Source organism: Aegilops tauschii, chromosome 7 (genome assembly GCF_002575655.3).
Source record: "Aegilops tauschii subsp. strangulata cultivar AL8/78 chromosome 7, Aet v6.0, whole genome shotgun sequence".
NCBI lineage: Eukaryota > Viridiplantae > Streptophyta > Magnoliopsida > Poales > Poaceae > Aegilops > Aegilops tauschii.
In genome coordinates, this window is record NC_053041.3 from 482,666,918 (window position 1) to 482,676,563 (window position 9,646).

A 9,646-nucleotide genomic window follows, 5' to 3' on the forward strand; every position below is an offset into this window, starting at 1 on the left:
GGTTTGGCAATTCTAGCAGTTTCATCACAGAAATAAATAACATGCCCATCAATATTATCAGCCAAGAGATCTTTAACAATAGCAATATTAGGTTCAACTTTAACTTGCTTAGGAGGTGTATAAGTTCTAACATTGCTTTTACGAACCACAGTTGAAGCTTTAGCATGATCCTTTATTCTAACAGGGAAAGGTGGTTTCTAACCATAAGCAGTAGGAACATAGGATCCTTATAAGTGATAGTCTTTTCTTCAACTTTAATAGGTGCAGCTACTTTTACTTCTATGGGAGGATGATATTTAAACCACTTCTCCTTATGTAGATCAACATGAGTAGCAAAAGATTCACAGAAAGAAGCTACTATCTCAGAATCAAGTCCATATTTAGTGCTAAATTTACGGAAAACATCGGTATCCATAAAATATTTAACACAATCAAACTTGGGTGTCATACCTGACTCCTTACCTTCGTAGAGATCCCAATATTCAGAGTTGTGTTTAATTCTTTCCAACAAATCCCATTTGAATTCAATAGTCTTCATCATAAAAGAGCCAGCACAAGAAGTATCGAGCATGGTGCGATTGTTATCAGAAAGCCGAGCATAAATTTTTTGAATAATCATTTCTCTTGAGAGCTCATGATTGGGGCATGAATATAACATTGACTTAAGCCTCCCCCAAGCTTGAGTGATGCTTTCTCCTTTGCGAGGCCAAAAATTATATATATAATTGCGATCACGATAAACAAGATGCATAGGATAAAACTTCTGATGAAATTCCAATTTCAATCGTTTGCAGTTCCATGATCCCATATCATCACATAGCTATACCATGTCAATGCATCTCCCTTCAAACATAAAGGGAAGACCTTCTTCTTGATAACATCATCGGGCATACCTGCAAGCTTAAATAATCCACAAACTTCATCCACATATATTACGTGCTCATCAGGATGTAATGTTCCATCTCCTGCAAAAGGATTAGCTAGCAGTTTTTCTACCATACCCGAAGGAATTTCGAAGTAGACATTTTCATTTTCAGTAGGTTGAGTAGGTTGAGGAGCAACTATTTGCTCTATTGGTCGGGGTGAAGATACCCCGAACAAGCCACTCAGAGGGTTACTTTCCATAGTAACAAGTGACAGTAAATTTCAGCACACTATATAAATTTTTCCTTACCAAATTCCACCTACCAAAGGCGCTTCACTCCCCGGCAACGGAGCTAGAAAAGAGTCTTGATGACCCACAAGTATAGGGGATCTATCTTAGTCCTTTTGATAAGTAAGAGTGTCGAACCCAACGAGGAGCAGAAGGAAATGATAAGCGGTTTTCAGCAAGGTATTCTCTGCAAGCACTGAAATTATAGGTAACAGATAGTTTTGTGATAAGATAATTTGTCACGAGCAACAAGTAACAAAAGTAAATAAAGTGCAGCAAGGTGTCCCAATCCTTTTTGTAGCAAACGACAAGCCTGGAAAACTCTTATATAAAGAAAAGCGCTCTCGAGGACACATGGGAATTATCGTCAAGCTAGTTTTCATCACGTTCATATGATTCACGTTCGGTACTTTGATAATTTGATATGTGGATGGACCGGCGCTTGGGTGCTGCCCTTACTTGGACAAGCATCCCACTTATGATTAACTCCTATTGCAAGCATCCGCAACTACAAAAGAAGTATTAAGGTAAACCTAACCATAGCATGAAACATATGGATCCAAATCAGCCCCTTACGAAGCAACGCATAAACTAGGGTTTAAGCTTCTGTCACTCTAGCAACCCATCATCTACTTATTACTTCCCAATGCCTTCCTCTAGGCCCAAATAATGGTGAAGTGTCATGTAGTCGACGTTCACATAACACCACTAGAGGAGAGACAACATACATCTCATCAAAATATTGAACGAATACCAAATTCACATGACTACTAATAGCAAGACTTCTCCCATGTCCTCAGGAACAAATGTAACTACTCACAAAGCATATTCATGTTCATAATCAGAGGAGTATTAATATGCATATAGGATCTGAACATATGATTTTCCACCAAATAAACCAACTAGCATCAACTACAAGGAGTAACCAACACTACTAGCAACCTACAGGTACCAATCCCAGACTTGGAGACAAGAATTGGATACAAGAGATGAACTAGGGTTTGAGAGGAGATAGTGCTGGTGAATATGTTGATGGAGATTGGCCCCCTCCCGATGAGAGGAGCGTTGGTGATGACGATGGCGATGATTTCCCCCTCCCGGAGGGAAGTGTCCCCGGCAGAACAGCTCCGCCGGAGCCCTAGATTGGTTCCGCCAAGGTTCCGCCTCGTGGCGACGGAGTCTCGTCCCGAAAGCTTGCTTATGATTTTTCTTCGGACGAAAGACTTCATATAGTAGAAGATGGGCACCGGAGGGCCAACAGGGGGCCCACGAGGCAGGGGGCGCGCCCAGGGGGGTAGGGCGCGCCCCCCACCCTCGTGGCCAGGGTGTGGGCCCCTGTGGTATTTCTTCCGCTCAATATTTTTTATTATTTCCAAAAATAACTTTCGTGGAGTTTCAGGACTTTTGGAGTTGTGCAGAATAGGTCTCTAATATTTGCTCCATTTCCAGCCCAGAATTCCAGCTGCCGGCATCCTCCCTCCTTATGTAAACCTTGTAGAATAAGAGAGAATAGGCATAAGTATTGTGACATAATGTGTAATAACAGCCCATAATGCAATAAATATCGATATGAAAGCATGATGCAAAATGGACGTATCAAGCCTCGGGTTGCCACTGGTTGGCAACCTCCTCCGGATCCCACTGGTAAACAGACTGGCGTGGGGGAACAATTTGTGGTTCCGGATCTGGCTCTGTAGCTGATGTGGGGTTCCGGTAGGCGTGAATGGCCTCCAGCGGAACAAGGTACTTGCCTGCAGATAAGTCAAACAAGGAAGGAGCAGGCAAAGTAATAGTCTCGGGGTGATTTTTATCAAATATCAGTCTATAATTAAGCTCCTTTTTCCTGTTCTTAACAATGAAATCATGTGCTACCATACTCTTACAATCTAGAAAAACAATAGGCAACAACTTTTCTTCTTTCTCATAATGTCTAATAGGTATGTTAAAATGCGCAGCAAGGCGCGAGGCGAAGATGCCTCCCAAGATGGGGCCCTTAGTACGGTTAAGATTTAACCGCTTTGCAACAATAGCGCCCATACTAAATGTGTCATCACGAAACAAGGCATGGCACAAAATAACAATGTCAGGGGCACTTAGGTTGCCACAGTTTCCGCGACCAATTAAGCATCTACTAGCAAATATTGCAAAGTAACGTAAAACAGGAAAATGTATGCTAGTGATTCTTGCATCTGAAACTTTCCTAGTTTCCCCTACAGCAATTATCAATAAAGCCCTCCACATCGTAACGATGCACTACAAAAAAAACACTTCCGTGATGATACGTGTTTGTCACAGTAGGTCACGTTTTTTGTCATGCATGTACATCCATGACAAATTTATGACAGAATCAAGATAGTCATACCTGTGCTGTCGTAGAAGTGTTCCATGACATTACCAAAATTATCATCACGGAAGTGTCCACTTTCATGACGATAAATCGCACGTCACAGAAGTGCTTTCATCAAGGGTGACCGACACGTGGCATCCACCGTAGCGGAACGCCGTTAAGCTATCAGGTTGGGTTTTGGATCCGATAACCCGTTAATAGCCCCGACCAATGGGGATTTTCCACGTGTAAAATCATCATTGGCTGGAGGAGACACGTGTCAGGTCCGCGTTGGCACAGGTGTTACTCATCCAATGGGCGAGACGCGCCTATGATATGTTGACACGTGGACCGGCCCATCAAGTTTAAATGGGCCGGCCCAACTGAAGGCCCACAAGATTTTGCGGACCATAATGGGCCGGCCCAGCTAAAGGCCCACGAGATTTTGCGGACCATAATGGGCTGGCCCAGCTAAAGGCCCACAAGATTTTGCGGGCCATAATGGGCCGGCCCAGGTAAAGGCCCACAAGATTTTTGTGTGCCATAATGGGTCGGCCCAGGTAAAGGCCCACAAGATTCTTGCGGATCATAATGGGCCGGCCCAACTAAAGGCCCACGAGATTTCGCCGACATTAATGGGCCGGCCCAGCTGTAGGCCCACATGATTTTGAGGACCCTAGTAGGCCGGCCCATTAACTGGCTACCATGTTTTGGGCCAAATGCCGGCCCATATTTGATCCGGTCCATTAATGGCCTGCCACGCTCCGGGCCTAATAGTGGCCCATATGAGATCCGGCCCGTTAAAAGCCTACCACGTTCTGGGCCAAATTACGGCCCAGATCAGGTCCGGCCCTTTAAGAGGCTTTGGGCTCAATTATGGCCCATATCAGATTCGGCCCGTCAACTGGACACTATGCTTTTGAGCCCACTTGCTAAAGGCCCACTTAGTAATTCGGCCTGATATTAGTTTTGGCCTGTTAAGGGCCCGTTTAACATTTCGGCCCTATATTAATTTTGGCCTGTTAAAAGCCCGTCATATAGTTGGGCCTAACTACGGCCCGGTTTGCATCCGGCCTGCTCGCAGCCGATATCTGATTGGGCCAAACAAGGACCGAGACAATTTTGGCCTGTTAAAAGCCCGTGATTTGATTCGCACAATCATGGGCCGGGGTTCATTTCGGGCTGCTGCCGGCCCGTGAGCTGTTCGGCACGTTTCAGGCCCAACCTACATCGTGATTGCATGACGGCCCGATTATGTACCGTAAGTTTACGGTTTGGCCGGTTTACTGCGAAGACAGGATATATATACAGTAAAATAACTGCAGCATCATGAATAAAAAAACCTAGACTATACAATAAAGAAATTACGGCATATTACATCCACTGGGCATCAAAGTCCACCAGTGCAAATAAACACGCCGACAAAATAATATACAAAACCGACAGCACTTCAATAGAGTTCAAGAAAGGTTAGCCCTGCTGGGGAGCTGCAGCACAAGCAGCTGAGCAAGATGATGAGACTGCGCTTGTTCAACACTTATATCTTCCTCACTCTGAAAGATAAACAAGCAGACAGATGACAGGTTTTGCACATAAAAGTATCAGTGCTGACAATTCATCACATTTCTTACTCACGAATAAAGTGACACAGTTTAAAATTGCATAACACAATATGGTATTGTTCAGGTCAAGACATGGCAGGAAATGACATTGTGAAGGAGTTGGCAGCTTCACGACACCACTGGATTACAGATCAAGAACTCATAAGTATCAATGGTTAGTGTGCTATCAATTTATACCATTTCAGATTGGCAAACAAAGAGACGGTTTAAATAATAGTAGAATGATATGACATTGTTCATAGTTAAGACATTGCAGAATATGACATTGTGCTGTAGTGGGTAGGTTCACCACACCACTGGATTACGGATGAAGAACAGAAGCATACATGCAGTGCAAAAGAAGATCACTTGCTCTGTATAGTTTAATTTACATGGTATGAAGAAGGAACTTGGTTGTACAACTGAAAACTTAAATTGAGAAAGGACAAACTTTTGTTTATGAACTACATAATAAACTTTAAACAAGCAATTTGATGCAACACCAAAAATAAACAGCTGCTGCAGTCATGCCTAACCAAATATATACAACAAAGTTTGAAGGCTTGAGATGGACAAACTTACATTATTGGTGAAGATAGGCTCTATAAAGGCCTTGTTCATGCTGATGGGGGGGCAATTCAAGAAGTTTACCACAGAATCTTCTTCAAAAGCATTGCCTTTATTCTACATTTTGTTAAGAGTAAATATAGATGTGATAATATACGAAAAAATGGAGAATATTTAAGATAAGATGAAGAGTGATGCTACATAACCAAGTAGCTATAAATGTAAGTGCAGCGATACAGGCAAAAGGTACAGCCAAGAGCAATGCACAGCTAAACTTCTTCAGTACCAACCTTATGGTAAGAGTAAATATAGATCTGATGTGTAGAAAATGGAGGGCAAAGCAAAATAAGCTGCAGAGTGATGGTACATGAACAACTACCTGTCATTATAAGTACACTAATAAAGGACAACATGTACTTACAAGAACAATGCAGAGCTAAAAAAAACATTGGCATTGGATATATTCTACACTAATGTAACCATTCATACAGATCAGATAATTTGGAGCGAACAATTGATAAGCAAGCTATCATGCATACTGCTGTCACATAATGAACCAGGTATGTATGCAAGTACAGTGATACAGGACAACAGGTACTAACAAGAGCAAAGCAGCGGGCAGCATATTTGTGATATCCTGTTGTTCTTGTCAAACCGGAATTCTTCTTCGAGCAGATTTCCTGCAAAAAAGATCCGTAAGGCACATGCGGAAAAGTAGAAGTTCAAATTGTCATGTGATTTCATAGACATTACCTCATCCTGGGAACGAGAACAGTGCATAACAAGGTTTTTCCATTCAATGTCTTCTAAATTTAGCACAGGAGACTTCACCGGAAATTCATCTATAGACTTGCCATCAAAGTGTGATTTCCTCAGGTAACACCGATACTGCTGCAATGCTTCCTTGAAAAGCACAAGCAAGCTTTGCTCGTCATGACTATCCAGATTGACCCTCACCTAGTTACAACAATGTAATGTAAATCATTGATGTGTTCAATCGGCAGAAAACAGGAAAATAATAACCATGAATAATAGCACTTACACGTAAGTTGGACAGGAAGATGTGAAAATGGTGTTTGTCTTCACAATAATCTTCCCATGATGGGAATATATGCACGTAGTCCCTAACAACATTGAAAGCATTGTCTTTTAAACTGGTAATAAATGGAATGGGGTTCCAATCTGCAGGAATTGGCCGTCTCTGCAGTTGGGATAGGTCTTCGGCCGGTGGACTTGCTGTACTTTTTGCTGGAGTGGGATTTTTCTGTGGTACAACTGGTGCTATGGCAAATGAAATCGATATACCTTTTGCTGGAGTGCAGGTCCTGTGTGGTGGGGCTAGTGGTGTGGCCAGTGAAGTATGGGTACAGTCTGCTGGAGTCGGTCCTACGTTTTGTGTCACTGGTTGTACAACCAATATAAGTGGGGTGCTGTCTGATTTCTCCGGCACCACCACGTTTTTCAAGGACTTTGCTGGTGCTCCTTCAGGTCCGGCAATCACCCTCTTCCTTTTTGATGTCTGATGCACAAGAACATCATTTGAGTGGGAAAACATGGTATGATGACAGATGGAATATGTATTGATAATGGATGAGCATGGCATCTCGACATATATGATGAGTAAACTAGGCAGATGGCGGTGCAACAAAGTAGAAGAAATGCAAGACAACATATGCAAGATACCCGCAATCAATAAAACATTGCCAAATTAGAACATGCACCTTGATGGGTGAACCGGACAGGCCATCTGCCTTTGACTCCTCGAGGTTAGAATAGTCATTAGGATCATATTCTGAACAAGAATCAACAGGTGGGGAGTGTATGAGTTTCATTGCATCCAGAATGGCACTCAATGCCTTGGTGCCAATTTTGTAAGTCATTGCAGTGTTTAGCTTCAAGAGTGGACTGCTGCTAGTGCGACACAAAGCAGCTACACAGATCATAGTGTAGATATACGGGAAAACCTTAAGCATCAGAGTAAAATCAGCAAAGTGGAACTTGCTGGAATATATGTGCTAGTATTGCCGGTACGGCTAGAAAGGCTTCGGATACCAGCTCTCTTCAAGTGAAGGTGCGGTACTGTTAATATCAGTGTAACTCTCAAAGGCGACATAGCTCCCTGCATTTCCTTGCTATTCTTATAGGATTCAAGTGGGCAGGCCACTACAAATCCTATTCCTATGTTTACAAGATCCTACGAATCAAAGAGGCTCAAAGTGTCCATCACAACCGACCGTATAGACCTCTACACTGCAAATGTCCCTGCTCATCTTCAGTACAAGGAACATATTGTACTACTATCATACTCCCTCCGTTCCAAAATATAAGTCTTGGTAGAGATTTCCACTATGGATCACATACAGATGTATCCAGATACATTTTAGAGTGTAGATTCACTCATTTTGCTCCATATGTAGTCCATGGTGGAATCTATACAAAGACTTGTATTTAGGAACGGAGAGAGTACATATTAAAGAAGAACGGAAGAGGAACATGGTAAAGAAGAGCAAGCAGATTTTGGATAATAAAATGTTGGTTGCGCAGTGCCCACACATGATGAACTAGAGCGCATTAAGAATGCAACTCCCAGCTGTCTCTCGACCATTTCAGGCGGTTGGATGAAGATCCTACGTCTCCTAACCCTTCTTCTTCCTCGTCTCTGATTCTTCCCATACAGAACACCGCACGGGCCGCCGGCCGGACCACCGACCCCCACCGCCTGTGTTCCTCCGCCACCCCCACCCCCGCCCCAACCCCCACCCGCGTCGAGTTTTCTTCGTTCGGCGAGGCCCCACAGCCACCCGAGCCCCTTCGATCGCACCGGCGAACTCCGGCGAGCTCTGAAAAATCGACTGACCCAATTTTGAAATTTATTCTACTATGATTTAACTAGTGTGGAATATAAAAGGGGAAAACCATAAGCATTGGGAGTATAGTGTTGAGCGTGCCATGGCGGATCTGAAGGTGCAAACCAGACAAAGGCAACTTCGCAACCAAGACAAGAAATCAGAGTAAAGCAGTGGCGATCTATTTTCTTGCTGCGATAAATAAGTTGAGCAGATACGAAAGAGTACCGCCTCTGGTGCGGCGCCATGTACGCATCTGCTGAGAATTTGACGGTGCTGCAGTAGCAATGGCTACCAGCGGCGTGGAAGCAGATCTAGGAGGGTAGACGGTGGCGACAGGGCACGGTGGACGAGACGGTCATAGGAGCGGCGCCGGCAAGGTGGACGACGGCGGGGATGAAGCGAGAGGACGGGATGCAAGGATCCCGGTCCGAAGCCGTGGATGAGAGAGGTTGATCTCTTGTAATGGACGGCAGCGTCGGGGTATCAGCTCCGGCATGGTGGAGGAGGACGGCGGTGGATGGGGTGGCGGACGGCGGCGGACGGAGGAGGGTGGGGTGGAGAGGGTGTTTTTGCGCCCACGGAGTACGAATGGGGAAAAGGGAGGTAGAGAGGAAGGGGGGAACCATGTATTCAGGGCGCGCTTGTCTCAAATGCGAGGAAATTTACAAACTTAGCCCCCGTTTCAAATTTCTACTACATCATAGCAACATTAGTCGGTTGGGGATAGGACGGTAATCTCGCATACACCGAATATTTGCCGACGAGAGTTTGTTTTTGGCGCCCACCGTGTATGAATATGAATCGGGGAGGGAGTCGATTTCGACCGAGGACACACTGTGTTTTGGCGCCCACCGTGTATGAATCCGGGTGAGAGGCGGTTATGTCACGTTTGGGTGAAATTACAAACCTACCCCTATCGAAACCTATAGAAATCCAGCAGATAGGCTTTGCGTGGCAGGGATAGGCAGTAGTGATTTCCATCTCGCAGATTTTGGTTTCGGGCGGTTACTGCGACTTTCCCCGCTTCGTTCAAATTTTGCTGAGTGCACGTTTACCGTGCCAACTCATTTCAAATCCCGTTTGTATTCTATTTTTTTTCAGGCGGGATCCATTTTCAATTGGAATTACATTCTATATACATCATTTTTTT